Genomic DNA, 16234 nt, shown 5'->3' on the forward strand with positions numbered 1-16234 from the left:
ATGAGAAATCAAGACCGTTTTGCCGTGAATAATATCTTTACTCGTTGCAAGATAGCAAATATCTCATGGGCATCGTGACTGTATCTGTAAAAGATCCTGTCGTCTTTGAACAGAGTCAGCAGAAGTTTTTTTTTTTTTCTTTTTTAGAAGTTTTTTTTTCCACTAAAGGAACCGGTGTCTGAAACTTAAAAAGCCACTAAAGACAAAGGACTGACAGACTGACAGTCCGCCCCTGAAAGCGTCCAGTCGTTTTCGAGTAATGTCACTGAAAAGACGGTCTGAGAGCGGCGCAGCATGGCCATGCAGACAGGTTAGAGATGGGAGGTTTCTGCAGTGCAGGCAGATACGTATTTGTGTGATTGAATAGACAGGTAAATACTGCTGCGACCAGATGACCAGGGGAGAAACTGTCTGAAAGCTCGACTCAAGAGGACATCAGGGCAGATACTCTTCTATCAGAGCACCAATGATTCTACAACAACTGCGCAGGGATTAGTTCTCTCAGTACTATATTATACTAGTACTATAATTCTACTATTCGACTACTATGAGACGTGGACAGATTACAACATGCTGCCAAATGCTCAAGAATGAATTGGTGCAGTCAGTGCAGCACAGAAAAGACAATAGAGATGGAAATAAGGCAGTGAGTAGTTATCTGTGGAAACACAAAGGGACAGTGTTACTGTACCATGAAGATCTCCACCTTGTACTGCATGCATGTACATGTACTGTAATAACTAAATGACCTGTCCTGAACCCCGCTGGCATTTGGTTGATTGAGCTGTGAAAGCGGAGGGATGTACAGCTATGTAAAGAGAAGATGAATCAGGGCTGCACGTAGCACAATCCAACACATTAATTTTCCAATTATTACCCTGACTTTGCAGCAGTTGAAGCATTTCAGTTGATGAAAGTCTGTTTTTTTCCCCTCCTCCTCCTCCTCCTCCTTCTTCTTCTTCTTCTGTCTGACTGTGCGATGTTCAGTCCCAGACTATTATCTATTCACCAGCGTGGCTGTGCTCTCGTGGTCCATCACTGTCAGTGTCCCCCCTCCATGTTTGTTCAAAGGATGACATTTTGAACAAGACATCACCCTCCATCGCTCGTAATAGAGGGGACTTAAATTAAACATTATATTCAATTTGTGCAAAATTATATCTGATTACGATTCAAGATGCCACCTTGTTCCAAAGCCTCAGATCCCGAGACATAAATGCAGTTTGTCAGCACAAACAAGAGCAGTGTTTTCTCATTACTTTATAACTCTGACTTCTCCGCGCGCAGGCCTCCACACAGTTTTCATGGTTTTGTATCATATCCCGGTTTAAATTTGATCCCTTTTGACATGCCAGCGCTGCAGGCTGAATGGTGTGTCCCTGGCTCCACATATCTGATTTGTTACCCATTGGGTTCAGGCCCGGGCAAACTGTAGCAGCACTCGTATCTCAACCTCTGGCTGGAACACCACCCCCTGGCCTCTTGCATAAACAGCATGACTCATCACGGCAGGCTGTGACAACTGCCCCTTTTTAGGGTGGCCCTGATCCTTTATTTTTTCAATTCAGGGCAAGTAATTGAAGTGAACTGACCCATTATTTTCTACCCAGTAGGACAGACCATAAACAGACCTCACAGGGCCATGTTCGCATGGTGGAACACATCAGACATGTTCACATCTGACCTTGTTTTAGCAGCACAGCTCACACAGCTGTCACGCTGGCACCAAGGGTCATTACCGGGGTTATTTCTAGGGACACAAGCGCACCCTCGTCCGCGATGGGAACGGGTTAAGCACGGCCGGTTCTTGGGAAGAGTTTCCCGGCTAATTCGTCCATCTCTGAAACGCTCCGAGCGCTCACAAGGACGAGTCCCGATTACCGCAGTAATGTAATTCATTATTCTTTAATGGAAATGGTCTTTATTCTCCGCACATGCTCATTTAATGTAACACAGCTTGAATTTAAAACCTGGGTCTTGCAATATTTTTTAAACTGCTTATGACTCAGCAGTTTTGTGAATGGCAGTTGCCTAATTGAACTTTTGGTTGCCGGGGGTAAAAATCATTTTAAAGGTGGAAATTTCAGTGTCCTGATTCAACGGGGGGATTGGATGTTTACCGTAACTTTGAGCCTGACTAATTTTTGTTTTATCGCTTCTGCTCCACCGAAGGGAAAATTCATTAATATAGCATGCATCACAAAACAGGTGAATTGATTAAACCCGGGAAATATGGCTATACATGTCAATTAGCAGCAACAGCCTAAACAGCCTTTCTCGTTCAAGCGTTTAACAGGGTGTTTTACTGAGCTTTTTTCCCATTATCCCCTATTTTTCTTCTACATTGCTTAAACATTTCCTCCAAGTTATGCTCAGTCTATGTTGGAGCTGTTGGACTGGCAGCTCAGAACAAACAGTCTGCCCCTTGCTCAGTTCCTGTGGTGGGAAGTCTTAATGCTGCGGCGTATCACAATATTTTAGTGTTTGCCTACAGTTTTATTGCAGCGGTTTGAGGACGGACAGGAACAATGCCCTCTGCACAGATAGAGTTTGGTGTGTGACCTCAACCCCGTCTGACACCTTTTTGGGGGAGGAGCTGGCACACCCACTGCGAGCCAGGACTCATCACCAAAACATCAGTCACCGACCTCACTAATGCTCTCGGGGCTGAATTGGAGGCAAATCCCTGCAGCCAGGTTCCAACCTATTGTGCAAAGCCTTCCCAGAAAAAGTGGAGGGGGGGGGGGGGGGGTCATAGGAGCAGATTAATGGCCACAGTTTCGTAATGAGATGTTGAACAATGGCATATGGAAGTGATTTCTGGCAGTACTTTTGGTCATGCCGTATCCTCCGCTGTGGAACACCTGCTGAATAAAAAAACAAAAAAAAACACAGCGGAAGTGTGATGCAGCCAGCACCGAATTCCTTCATTGGAGATAAAGTGGGCTTCCAGTCTACCTGATCAACAAGAAATCTCCTGCTTTGCTCTCACCGCAGTTTTACATCATTACAGCTCAGCGTGGTCTCAGATGAGCTTTGAACAAACAAAGTGGTGGCGGTGTCACCATCGCAGTCACGGAACTTCCAAACTACTATAATCCAGCTTTATCTATTTGTGTTTGGCTCTCCTCTTTTCTCTCCTCCGTCGGCTCCTGCTCATAATTACACGGAGCTTAGTAGTGTTTTGAAAAGTCTTTGATGTGTCTCTTAAGCGCAAACTGATTATGCAGTAAAAAAAAAAAAAAAAACAGATATGCACGGTCGTAGTTTACTTTAGATGGCGTCGGTGAGGTCATCTGACAGCGAGAGGGTTTTTTATTTTCCTGTCTGTGTCTGTGCTGCAGTGCGTGAGTGAGCCTGGGTGTGATGAAGAGGGTATATATAGCCGAGTGATTGACTGTACAGGTCAGTGTTGAGGGATAACAGCAGTACAGTGCATTAGTCCGACACCAAACGCAGCAAATCCTTTGTCAGTTAATGGTAGCTTAGCGCCGTAAGATGGACTGGCGCTGGAAATCGCAGGATTTTAAAGGATTGTCTTTCTAGTAATTGTTGCTCAGTCATCATGGATCACTGCTCTGTTGCCAAGCACCATTTTGAAGATTTTTACCAGAGAATTATCACATTGCATTGCAGTATTTGCTAAACAACACCGGGCATGTATTATTTGTCAAGAACACAGTGTGAAATTTACAAAGTCTAAACAGCGGAGCAGCTAATTTGTTTTACCCGGTTGCATTTTAATCCACGTTCCAATCCCTTTTAATGCTGCTGTGATTCTATAGCTACCTGTTGAAATACTATAGACATTTGTCAATATGTTCTGCATCTGCATCATGGCGAGTAATGATTATTTAGATAAACTCTGTTGCTGCGACTGGGATCAGGCTAGATCTGCTGTTAATCCACAGCACTCAGAACATCCTTATGGGCTAGGTTTCTGCCATATGCAGCACATTTATCGAAAAGCCATGTGTGCGTTTTTTTTTTTTTACACATTCATTGCCTCCAGTTACGCACTTGAAGCTGATGTAAAGCAGAGCGTGCATGTGAGAGGGAGGCTGCATGAGATGTTGCAGTTCTAGGACTTAATTCAGGCTAACAGCTTCTCATTGAGCTTTGAATACACGCCGCCGGTGTCATTAGTGATTTCTCTTCCATCCCTACTGTGTGTATAAAGCTTGGAACTGCTATCATGGAATAATGCTGTGTACCGTATGTCAGTCTGAGGCTGTTTTTTCATGGAGAGCATCTTCATCATGGAGTCGTAGCCTACGGGCGGTGGAGCCTTATTATATTTTACTCACTTTGTCCCTGATGAATAATACGAGTTTTCTTTGTTGGCGTCTACTGGATTTGCTTGGTCTGGGTTCTTGAGAGGTTGATGAATTCACAGGAAGCCTGTAATCCATACATCAGTTAACATATCGGCTAGATGTAGATCAGACCTCAGGAATGGATGTGTGCTGCTGCAGAGGCTGCCTGCTCTAATCAGAATGCATCAGATCACTCTCTCCTTTCCTCTGCTCTTTGTCTCTCTACACAACATAATATCGCTCCTCTTTCTGTTCCTCATTTTTCTTTCTCATTCTCTTTTGCCTTTGTTGCTTTCTGTCTCCCTCTCTCCCTCTCTCTTTGCCTTCCAGACACTGGTTTCAAAGCTGATGGGTAACTTGAGAACTCCCCCTGCTGCTCTCAGATTCCTCCTAGTCATCCCGTAGCTAAGAAAATCACACACGCTCTCACACAGACAGAGACACACACACACACACACACACACAAAAGTGCACGTGGAAAGGATGGGAAAGTGGAGGAAAAGACTAGAATAAACAGGTGCATGGCGAAAGAATGCCGAGTTCTCGCTGGAGCAGAATTGAAAGTGAGCGAAATAGACAGAGATGGAAGTGAATGAGGAAGATGAAGACATGGAGAAGGAGCCATGAACAAGAACAGGCAGGGATCAGGCCTGGGTGGGGGGGGCAGCATGGGCTAAAGCCATCCTATCTTGTTGGTAAAATGTATTATTTTGCCAGCTCAGCTGAATCTCATGAAGGTTATATAGTGAAGGGAAATGTTTCAGAGAGCCACTTTACAAGGGGACAAGGAGCCCTGTAATTCTACAAACCTCCATTTTTAACTGTTCTGTAAAATCCCTCCTCAGTTTCCAGGACTCGCCATGAATCACAAACATGTCGGGGGCCAATTAGCCTTAAGTCGTACGTGATATCAAAAATGCATTCATTCGAGGCCGTCTTGACAAGAACGATGACATTTTAGTCCATGCTCATTTTCCTGAACACGGCCGAGCGCACAGTTAATGGTCCACACCTTGCCTGACCGCTGCCCCTGCCCTCTGACCCCTGCCTGCTGAGATCAATAATCTGTATCAAGAAAAAGTCCCAACCTAAGTAATTAGTGGTTCAATGATTAGTTGAGCAGGAGAAACTTGTGAAACTAATGGATTGATGGAAAAAATGTGAAATGTTTATTCAAATGGCTCCGATGTAAGAATTGAATGCTTTATTTTATTGAAATGTATCTGGAATTTGGGCGGCGTTTAGCTCCCTCAGCCCCATGTTGAGGCTACAGTCCTCACTGCAGGCGGCCCCGGTTCAAATCCCACATCTCTCCACTGTTCTGTCGAATAAAGGCAATAAAAAGCCCCCAAAAATATACTTAAAAAAAAAATGTATCTGGAATTTGAATAGATAGCAAAACAAGTCATCTTAGATTTGGGGATTTGTCTCGGCATCTCTAACTGCTTAATCAAGAAACAATAAATAACTAATTTTTAATGCAAAGACGTTTTCATTGCAGCCCTGAAAGTTATAAAACACACAAGATGCACAGCCTCCACTTTTTCATCTGTTACCACGGTAAACTCTCATCTTCTGCTCTTCTGCCTCTGGGCCTGTTGGAACCTCAGGGCCCAGTTGTTCAAAAGGTGTAATCTGGATAAAAATTATCCAGATTTTGAAATCCCCTTTTTTGCTATCCAGGATCACGTAATCTGTTTTACTTTTATCCCAGTTGTTCAAAGCAAAGTTGGATTGGATCAGTCTGATCCAAATCCAAATTTTCAAGATTACCAAATCCGGATAATGAGTGCTCTAGATGGGACTGTGTATCAGACTGAAGGCTGATTGGTCTGTAAATAACAGGAAGAACAGCAGCATGGGTCACTCAAGTGTGTTTATTTGAAAACGGAGTGTATGTATTGTTTTCTGTGCTCTTTGTTGTTTCTTCAATGTCTTTTAAACAGCCAGACTCCATCTGGTTGGGCTGTTAAAATAAATTGAAAAAAGCAAATATACACAAATATATACAAATATACATATATTTCCCCATGTGTTTCAAATTCAAACTTCAAATTTCAACATTCAAACTTCAAATTTCAAAATTCAAACTTCAAATTTTAAAATTCAAACTTCAAATTTCATTAAATTCAGTTTGGGGAAAAGTAGTTGGGGAAAAGTTTTTCAGTTGTAGAATATTCAAAAGTTAACATTATTTACTAATCACTGTTGTGGTTTAAAATTAGGTGCAAAATGTAAATCAATAAATGTATATATACTATATTATGAATATTGTTTATTTGACCAGTTTGAATTTAATTTAAATCACATTTTGTTCTTGAAATCCCCCCTGAATCCACCCAACTGCTGGGATCAGAATAATCCTGATTTTTTGGATCAAAGTTATCCCGATCCTACTGAAAAGTTTTGAACAACACAAACTGAGGGTTTTATCCAGATCAAAACCATGATTGGATTACGTGATCTAATCCAATCTCAGAATCCGTTTTTGGTTTTGAACAACCCATTTTCAAGATTTGATCCAATCCATTATCCAAAATTCGATCGGATTACCTTTGAACAACTGGGCCCAGATGACTGGGCCCCTACCGCGAAGCAGAGGGGAACACACGGCACTTTACACACACACAGACAAGCACGCACTGACACCAACACCAGAACCCCTGTGGGATCAGGTGCAACGCGCCTCCTTCTGTGTACAAATGCTCAACACTGTGTTCTTCCCTGAAAAAAAAAAAAAAAACAGACGCACGAGATTCACCTCAGCTGCGTGGCGATGTCGCATCGCTCTCAGGGTAAAAAGAAACGAGACTCTTAATGAATAATCCTATCAACACATGAAAGGTAACATCTGGTTTGCTCCAAAAGCATATACAGTAGAGCAGTGTGTAATCTGGATGAATGAGTTCCTCCCACCCCCCACCCCTCCACCCCCCAGTGAGAGAGGCCACGGGGAGGCAAGTGCACACTTCACCACTCGTTTGGAAACCCTGCGCTCTCCCCTCGTCCCTGCCCACCCTCACAGCGTCTGCCATATTTGCCCAAACGTTGAGGCAGGTGAAAGAAAAGAAAAAAAGTCCTCCAAAAGAAAAAGGCAATTTGTGCAGGCCAACTCTCTTCCTGCCAGTTCTCCCTGACATCTCTCTGCCTAAAGGTTTATGTTGTACTGTAGCTTTTTTTTTTTCTTTTTCCTATTTCCCTTTCCCTCTTCACCTTCTTCACCCTCTTCTTCTTCTGCCTGCTTATCTGGTAAAAGAGTCCTGGCTTCCTCTTCTCCTATACTCTCTGGAGCATTACTGGGTAAAGTCCAGACTGGTGTCAGCGATTCCTAAAAAAAAAAAAAGAAGATTAGCTTTGAAGTGTCGGGGGGCCATCGCACCCGTCGCTCCTGGACCTGCTGTGCCCGGTTCTCACAGATGCAGCACGAAGGTTAAAGGAAGACGTGATGAACAAAGAGAGAAACATCCTACTTCCCCCTCCTTTATAAATAGTTTATATAACATATAATAATTATATGATAAGACCGTGACGGCAGGTTTGTACTGTTCGTGTCACTGTTGAATGTCTTCACATAAAACCCCCTTTTTTAACTGTAAGAATAAAAGGAAAATTCAATATCCTCTCCCGTCTTGCTCTCTATTATTTCTCGCAGACAATCTCTTTTCCCTTTGCTCCGTATCTCTTCCTCTGTCTGTATCTATCTTCATCTCTTTCCATCAGTCCTCTCCTCAGTGTCTGCAGAAAGTGAAATGGAGCAGAGGGGAGATTGTATCGGAGCGTTGATATGTGATAGGGTTGAAGGGGGAGACAGAGAGTGATGGCAGTGGGGGGTGGGGGGGGGTTGGGAGTGACGTGCGTTTTGTGTGGCGACTGAAGGACAGTCAAGATGTGAGGGGTCTGTGCTGCTCATGCTCAGCAGCTCTCCCTCTCTCTCTCTCCAACACACACATGCACATACATATCTGCACACACACACAACACATAGTCTATGAGAAGATGGTGAGTTCACCCAATCCATTAATCTAGATTAGCCCTTAGTTAAGGTCCTTTATCAGATGCAGCCAACTGTCTGAAGCTCTATTCCTCAGTGCTGCAAGATACCTGCCCTCATATATGGGACGACAGCTCCGTGCAACAATTCTTCACAATTCTTCTAGTTCAGGTATCTGAGTGTGTGTGTGAGTGTGTGTGTGTGTTTTTTTTATATAACGCTCACTCAGCTGCAAAACTGAGAGGAAATGCAGCATCATGCAAGCCCTCGTACGGAAGCACAGTTTGAGCAATGTATGCCGAGCCAGTCGGGTTAAATTTGAATCAAAACCCTCCAGAATGTAGAAAAACTGACCTGTCGGAGCTGATAAATGTCATCCGGCAGTGGCACGGCCTTTTTTTTCTCTTCTCTATTTTATTCACCTTGCGATGGGATTTTTTTTGTTACCATTTTAAAGTTTTTTCCCGAGCCGAATCGTGTCTCCAACTCAAACCACCAGCACATTCCACAGCTACAGCTACTGCCCTGAAATCTCTCCCTCCTCAACCACTTCACCCAGGCAGAGGAAACTAAGCATAAAATCAATCTGAGATTTACCTCCTTTCATCTGCCACACGTATTTGATATCTGATCGGCCGACTAAAAGGGAAAAATCTTCAGTGAAAACATCCCCCCCCCCTCCGTGGCTTATCCCAGGCTCAGTCCCACAGAGCGAGCAGATCCCTCGGATTTCCCCCGGCAGAGGTTATTTGAACAGACTCTCTCTCTCTCTTTCTCTCGCAGTTGCAGACTACGAGGTGACATAGAGGAGAGCACAGATAGGAGCGACTCACCTCAGTCTGTGAATTACTGATGTAAAGGATGCGATAGCCTAGATCCCTGGTTGTGCCCATGCATGCCCGTTTTCCTCGGCGGATTGGAGGCGAGCTGGAAGAGGAAGAGGCTATGCCATGGCAGAAGTTAGGAGGATGGGCAGGCAGTGGCACGCAGGCGAGAGCGGGAGCAGGAGCAGGAGCAGGAGCAGCGGTAGTTGGAGTAGTTGTTGCACATCTGCGTCCTCTGATCCAGTGGCGTGAGGTTCCTCTAAGCCCCAGTCAGAGTCAACACTCCCCCTCTCTTCTCCTCCTCTCCACCACCGCCGCTCTCCTCCGTTCCCCTTTCTCCGCACGGCGTCGGCAGGGGCTCTCAGTCACTCACTCACTCACACACGCACGCACACGCACTCTCTCTCTCTCTGTCTTTCTCTCTCTCTGTCTCTCACACGCACACACATACACATGCATACATACACACACACGCGCGCGCACACACGCACTTCTGTGGCTGAACTCCGGACGCCTCACTCAGCGACAGAGCCCACGCAGGCAGAATATCCCCATCGCGCCACACCGCCACCGCCGCCGTGGTTCTCCTCTCCTGGCTTTCTCCTCTTTTCTGCGTGAGTGAGTGTATGGGAGTGTGTGTGAGTGTGTGTGTGTGCGCAGAGAGAGAAGGAGAGAGAGTGAGACAGACACAGAGAGAGAGAGAGAGAGAGAAGAGAGAGCGATTAAGTGAGAGGGGGAGGGAGCATTGAAGAGGAGAGGGAAGGAAGGAGAGAGAGAGAGAGAGCCAAAGGGAGGCGGGAAGGTTGCAGTGGAGAAAGTAGAGTTCTAGTTTTGGGCTACATCTGGCAGGTTCATGCATCATCCCTTTATCTCGTCATCAGTCAGAGCAGGTTTGTCAGGGACCTGGGCTCCATGGAGACGGTGCGCTCATCACAACTTGGCTTTACTCGCTTCATTTTGCCAGGAGCCAGGAGAAGCAAATCCAAAAAACTCTCCAGAGTGCACTTTACCCCCACAGCTCCTGAGACGGCAACAGGTGTTTCTGAGACGTGCACGCACACCTGTGTCCAGAATCCTCTCTCTCTCTCTCTCCTGTGTGTGTGTGTGTGTGTGTGTGTGGGTGTGTGTCGCTCGGCATCTCCACAGAGTGATGCTCATCGTGCATTATCAAACTTGAGACTTTCATTACAAGTCCATTCACCTTCTGTCGTCTCAATTTCCCAGAGTCCTCACAGCTCTTTTCTTTGTGCAGGAGAAGGAGATTCCATCTGCTTGCCCCCCCTCCACCCCCCACCTCTAGAAGCTTGTTTGCGTGATCTCCTCTCTGCTTTTTATCCATCTGTCATAGGCTACTTCAGAGTTAACACTGTTCATGCTGGAGAAGGACCTGTTTGGGGTTTTTTTTGCAGCAGGGATCGTGCACTCTCCTCGTAGACTTAATTGGATCTGTAATGTAGCATTGAAGTGTTTAATGAAGAAAATTAGGAGCGAGTATAAAAAAAAGAAAAAGCACAGTTTTTTTGTGAAACCTTGATGATGTTAAAAAAAAAGTAAGGCTGTGTACGCCTGGTTGGATGTTTTCGCAAAACCATAGCTTGCCCTCATTCTCTCACAGGGAAACCCCTAGTTCTGCTTTAAGCCTCAGGTACCATGGTAATGAGCTGCAGCTCTCCAGACAGCAGCTGCTGCTACTGTGTGTGCTTATACATTTGTGTATGACTCTGTGTGTGTGTGTGTGGTCGTATATGGGAATTCATTTTTCATATATCTTTACATGTGCCAGTGAATCAGCAGATGTACGGGGCACATACAGCACAGTGCATCACTCAGAACCTAGTGAATCAATATGTAATTTTGTTATTGAAGATTCATGTAAACCAGTAAACCAGAATTCAATAACTTGGAGTTGAGGTACGGGCGGGGATGGAGGTTAACTGGCAATAAAAATCCATTAATCAAATTGAAGCTGATGTAAAAATTTTAGTTTTGTCTCGAAGAAAATGATGTTTATTTGATAAATAACCTTTACCTGTTATAATTCCTGTCTTGTCTTCAGCTGTCTTCCTCTAATATGACACATCTCATTATATCTTGTTCATGACACTTTTTTTCATCATTATTTCTTTCTCATTAGGTTTATTTCCCTGTAGGTACATTTTATTATTTTTGATTCAGTATTGGATAATTACTTCACATTAGATTTTTTCACTGGAATCTCGTCTCATCAGTAAATCCTGTTTACCCTGTTATTAATTTTCTAATTCAATTTAGCAATTTCTCTCAAGTGTTAAAACAACAGTCATACAGGAAATCTTAAAGCACTGAACCCTGAATATGAAGTTAAATGCTTCTCAGCAAAGCATGACAGTTTGATTAAACCAGTAACATCTCTTCATTCTCTTCACATTCATTTTATTATTAATTGAACATCTGCCTTATCTAAAACCTCTATAGATAAACAAAATATGTGCGGAAAATATCAGATATTCAACTCGCTGAAATATTTGTCTATCTAAATATTATCTTATAAAATGTGTCAGCGCTTAGTAGCTTCATTAAAAAAGCAGCTCCAACTTGGATATTGTAGTTTTGTTGAGGATTTGGTCCTAATTGTTCATGTGCAGGTAATTCTGACCAATATTAAAGCAGAGTCAAGCTCCACATTTACGGGGTTGAGAAGTAGATGTACTTTTAAAATTGACTGAAAAAGTAAAACAATAATATCAGATGTATTGGCCGTCTTAATGTAGTGGTTAAAACTAAGACCACAAAAAAGGGTTGATGTGTTACTTTAACAGCTCTTTTCTGCTACGCCCACAATTTAGTAGTGGCCAGCAGGACGGCTGCTCCAGCTGTGAGGGAAAGAAGAAGTGCCAAAAGATTTTTAGAGAATGAAACAGGAGAGGTGGGTGAATAACAGGCAGGACTCAGGTTCACTTCACTCTTAAATCCATTAAACCTACTTCCCTTGTTTATCACTTTGTCCTCGCAGCACTGCTCTCTCTCTCTTTCTCCCCTTTCTCTTTCTCTCTGTCTTTTGTAGCACGTGAATAACAGAAAGTGTTATTCCTCATTCATCCTCTCACTATATCTGACTTCTCTACAAGATGACATAACCCCCTCCTCCCTCTGACAAACTGATCGACACAGACTGACTGCTCACAACACGGCTTTATGAGCCTGACTTCTTGTGTTTTTTTTTTTTTGGTTTGACAGTAATAGATCTGCTCCACGGCCCTTGTTATTGCTCCGCCAGGCAATGACACACTGCAGCTTTTGACACAGGAGAAAGCTGAATAATGTTTGTAAGGCTCTGACCTTGGAGCGTCTCGGTGCTTGGCAAATGTTTCCGATTTGAACCCGGGGTTAATGGCATTTATTTAATGGATAAATGGATCTCCTCTGAGAGGTGACGTCTACTGTATGTGAGGTTGAAATAGGCTTTGCCGTTTTTTCGTTTATTGGAATCTGCTGGGCGATCTGCTTGTGTAAGCAAACTGTTTCTCAGATGGATAAACCGGTGGCAGTGGACAAGTCACTGGAGTGACTCTCCTCTCCTATTGATTTCATTACCTTGAAGCCAAGCTCTCCGGGGACTCCTGTTTGATGTCCTTGTACCCTGCTTGTACCGTATACACAGTGCTGCGGTCAAAGGAAGATCCAGATCCCAGTTTGTTCTCGGGTTTTTTTTGCCGCCGGGCGTGTTGGGATTGTAAATAGATTTATGGATTGTGTGGCTTGCTACTTTATAAGACCACACTGCTGTTGTCTTCATTAGGTGTTATTATATTTACCCGTTTACCTATGTATTATAAAAATCTGTCAACACTATTTGCCCTTGGAGAAAGCATGTCAAACCTTGGTACTGAACTGCTAAGTCAAAACCCGGGCAGCTCATGGTTAAATCCTGGTTTTATAAAAAATCACCAATTACCACTCAGACAGAAGCTCAGATCAAAATTTATTTTTTTGTATATAAGAGACTTTTATCAGAGGCTGGGTACAGAGCCTTGTTACCGACTAACTCTCCCCACTCAGTGTGTTTTATGTTTAGTTATTCCTCTGCCTCCTTTAGTAATAATGATACATGTAATGAAGGTAGTTTATTTGCCGTAATGGAGGCGAGGCTCGCTGTGTTTAAAGTGCTGCTCGGCTCCTCTGCTCCCACAGCTGGGTAGACGACAGCTGAGCACTCTGTGGAGCAGTGATAGAAGAACCATCAGTCAGTCAGTCAGGGACATTGATGGTTACATAACTGTGCTGTTGTGGTCAAGCTAAAACCATCAAACAAGGGGCAAATTATCACATTAAATTAAAAAAACAGGTAAACATTGATTACGACTGGAAATTCCCTTTAAGTATTTCATGCTTACCTAATGTGAAGTGTTTCCTAATAATCTCAAATCAAGTGATTTTTATACTTCTGTATCAGCATTTATATACTGTATGAACAACAACATATTTAAAGGGATAGTTAAATTCAGTTTTCACTCATTATCTACTCACCCTCATGTCGACTAAGGCATGGGAGAATTGTCAGAGTCCTCCGTGCCTTCTCGGAGTTACGGGGGGGTCCGTGCAGCAGTATTTGTCCATATAATTGTTGTGAATGGTGCTCACTTTTCTTCGTCCAAAAGACACACCAAAAAACATCCAAATACCTCCATACTGCTCGTCTGTAATGTCCCTCTTGTATTGAAGCCCCGACATGAGAAATTGTTCTGAAAGAAGTCTATATTTTAAGCTTGTTTGTAGCGGAAGCTCCCAGTGTCTCAGTTCACTGCTCTTCCTGTGTCTTTGCACTGGCCGGCGGAACAATTTCTAATGTCGGGGCTTCAATACAAGAGGGACATTACAGACGAGCAGTATGGAGGTATTTGGATGTTTTTTGGTGTGTCTTTTTGGACGCAGAAAAGTGAGCACCATTCACAACCATTATATGGACAAATACTGCTGCGCGAACCCCCCCGTAACTCCGAGAAGGCACGGAGGACTCTGACAATTCTCCCAGCCCTTAGTCGACATGAGGGTGAGTAGATAATGAGTGAAATTTGAATTTTGGGTGAGCTATCCCTTTAACAAAATTCTGTTGTCCATATTAATTAAAATGACTTATAAAGATTTAGTTTAGTGATACATACTGTATGTCAAATGCAGTGATGTATTAGAATTACATTGACTGTGTCACATCCGCTCAAACATACACAAACTTCCTTTGATTTGAGCGCAGAGCTGCCACTGGTTTGACAGGACAGGAGTTTTCTCTCTCATTGTCACTCTGCTCTTTCCCAGCTCATCCTGCTGTCACACTCATGTCACACTGCTAATTGGCGCTGAAGTGGGATAGAGTCTCCCTGTTTGCTGTATTCTTTCCCCTCTTTCATCTAAACTTCCCCGGTTTTCTCATTGGTTTTGTCTCACTGCGCAAAAACAAAAAAAAAGAGAAAAACTGACAGTACTTCCTCTGCCCTAAATTAACAAATGAGTCTAAACTGTTTTAAACTGCTGATTCCCATGTTAGATATGGTGAAACTTTCATTTTAGTGGCCTCGCTGTCACCACTCAGCTTCATATCCAGTCAGTCCGCAGAGATCCTGAGTGCATTCATCCACACACACACACACACACACACACACACACACACACACACACACACACACACACACACACACACACACACACACACACACACACACACACAGTACATTAGAGAGCTGACTGTCATGTCTGTATGGAGGCAAATTACTCGATGTAGAAGAGAGCTGTCAATTTATTGTAGCTTAGATCTGTTGGCAATAGTCAAAGAGAAAGGGTGTGTGTGTGTATGTGTGTGTGTGTGTTGCAGCTGACAGCCTGACATGATGTGTGTGCTGTGCAGCAGCACTGCCCCAGCAAGTCTTAAGAGTGAGAAGCAAAGCTGAAAATGTGCCAAGCAGATACGTCAGCGAGAGTCTGTCCCATCTGCTGCAGTCTTTTGGTCTTTTCATCAAACGTGTGTTACAAAGCTCGCTCTCAGTCTGTCCACCAAAAAAAAAGAAAAAAAAAAGCATGCATCAAGCCTATAAATTGGGATAAAACCACATATTATTGACAGTCATTCAAGTCACACGATGGGTGAATGCTGTGTCAACATTAGAAAGTATTATATTAAGGGCTGAAATGTTGGAATATAACATCAGAGCACCTGCAGTTTATTTTGAGCAGGTTTTCCTTCTGCCAACTTTAGTCATTTTTCCAGAAATGTCAAAAAGTGTCTAGTGCCTGGGGCCCAGCGACCAGCAGGAGCTAATATCAAAGTGTGAACCACCTCAAAACGTAAAATGTAAAGCTGGGTTTGACCTTTAGTAGCAAATAGTCTTGGCTGTCTGGACAGCGTGTTGTGGTTTCAATACATGACAACGTATTATTGACTCGCTCTCTCCTCCACCCTGACACTCTGACAGTCCGACCAGACCATAATCAGCAACATCTATTTCCCTCCCAGTCAATGATGTTCGTTTGGCATCGGACACACGGGGTGTTCTGGTGAAAGACAGTGGTTCTTGGCTCGATGGAGTTTTCCTGTGTAAATCCATGTGTCTGTTCAGGGGAAGTGTGATACTTTGATGTGTAAAAGTGCTACCTGGAGTAGGACGCTGTCTGAATGAGTGGCATAACGGGTCACTTTCATGGCTGGCTGCCCTGGTTTGCTGTGGTTGTTATTTATCATGATGTATTCTGAAGTGTTTACCTGGACATCACAGTCCGTTACGGCCAACACCGCTAAAGAAGGAGAAGATGTGAACGGTCGGAGTGGGGCCTCTAATAAGTGCTGGGCTCCGTGTCCGTTGGCTGACCTGCCTGCGTGCCACCTTGTTGGCCTGATGTTAGAGCCAAGTGGGCTCGCTGCTGAATCCTGCAGCAGTGGCCAAGTACCTCGCATGTGTCAGCTCTGCCTCCCTTTGACAGGCCGGCGTGAGAGGTGCTTTAGTGCTGCTGCCTGTCTCCTTTCACCTGTCTGCACTGTTTACATGTGTGTGATAGTGATACGTGTAGAAGAGAGTGGTGATGGACAGATGCATGGAGCCGCCTGCTCTATAAGACACTATACACACACTATACTC

At 43.9% G+C, this 16234-nt stretch overlaps 1 protein-coding gene across 1 annotated transcript in view; it reads left to right on the forward strand.

Moving 5' to 3' along the window:
* The window catches only part of dock1 (dedicator of cytokinesis 1), a 184125-nt gene that overhangs the window by 101237 nt on the left and 66654 nt on the right, over nucleotides 1–16234 (forward strand). The window lies entirely within an intron of this gene.

This window comes from Trachurus trachurus (assembly GCF_905171665.1).
Source record: "Trachurus trachurus genome assembly, chromosome: 19".
Classification (NCBI taxonomy): Eukaryota; Metazoa; Chordata; class Actinopteri; order Carangiformes; family Carangidae; genus Trachurus; species Trachurus trachurus.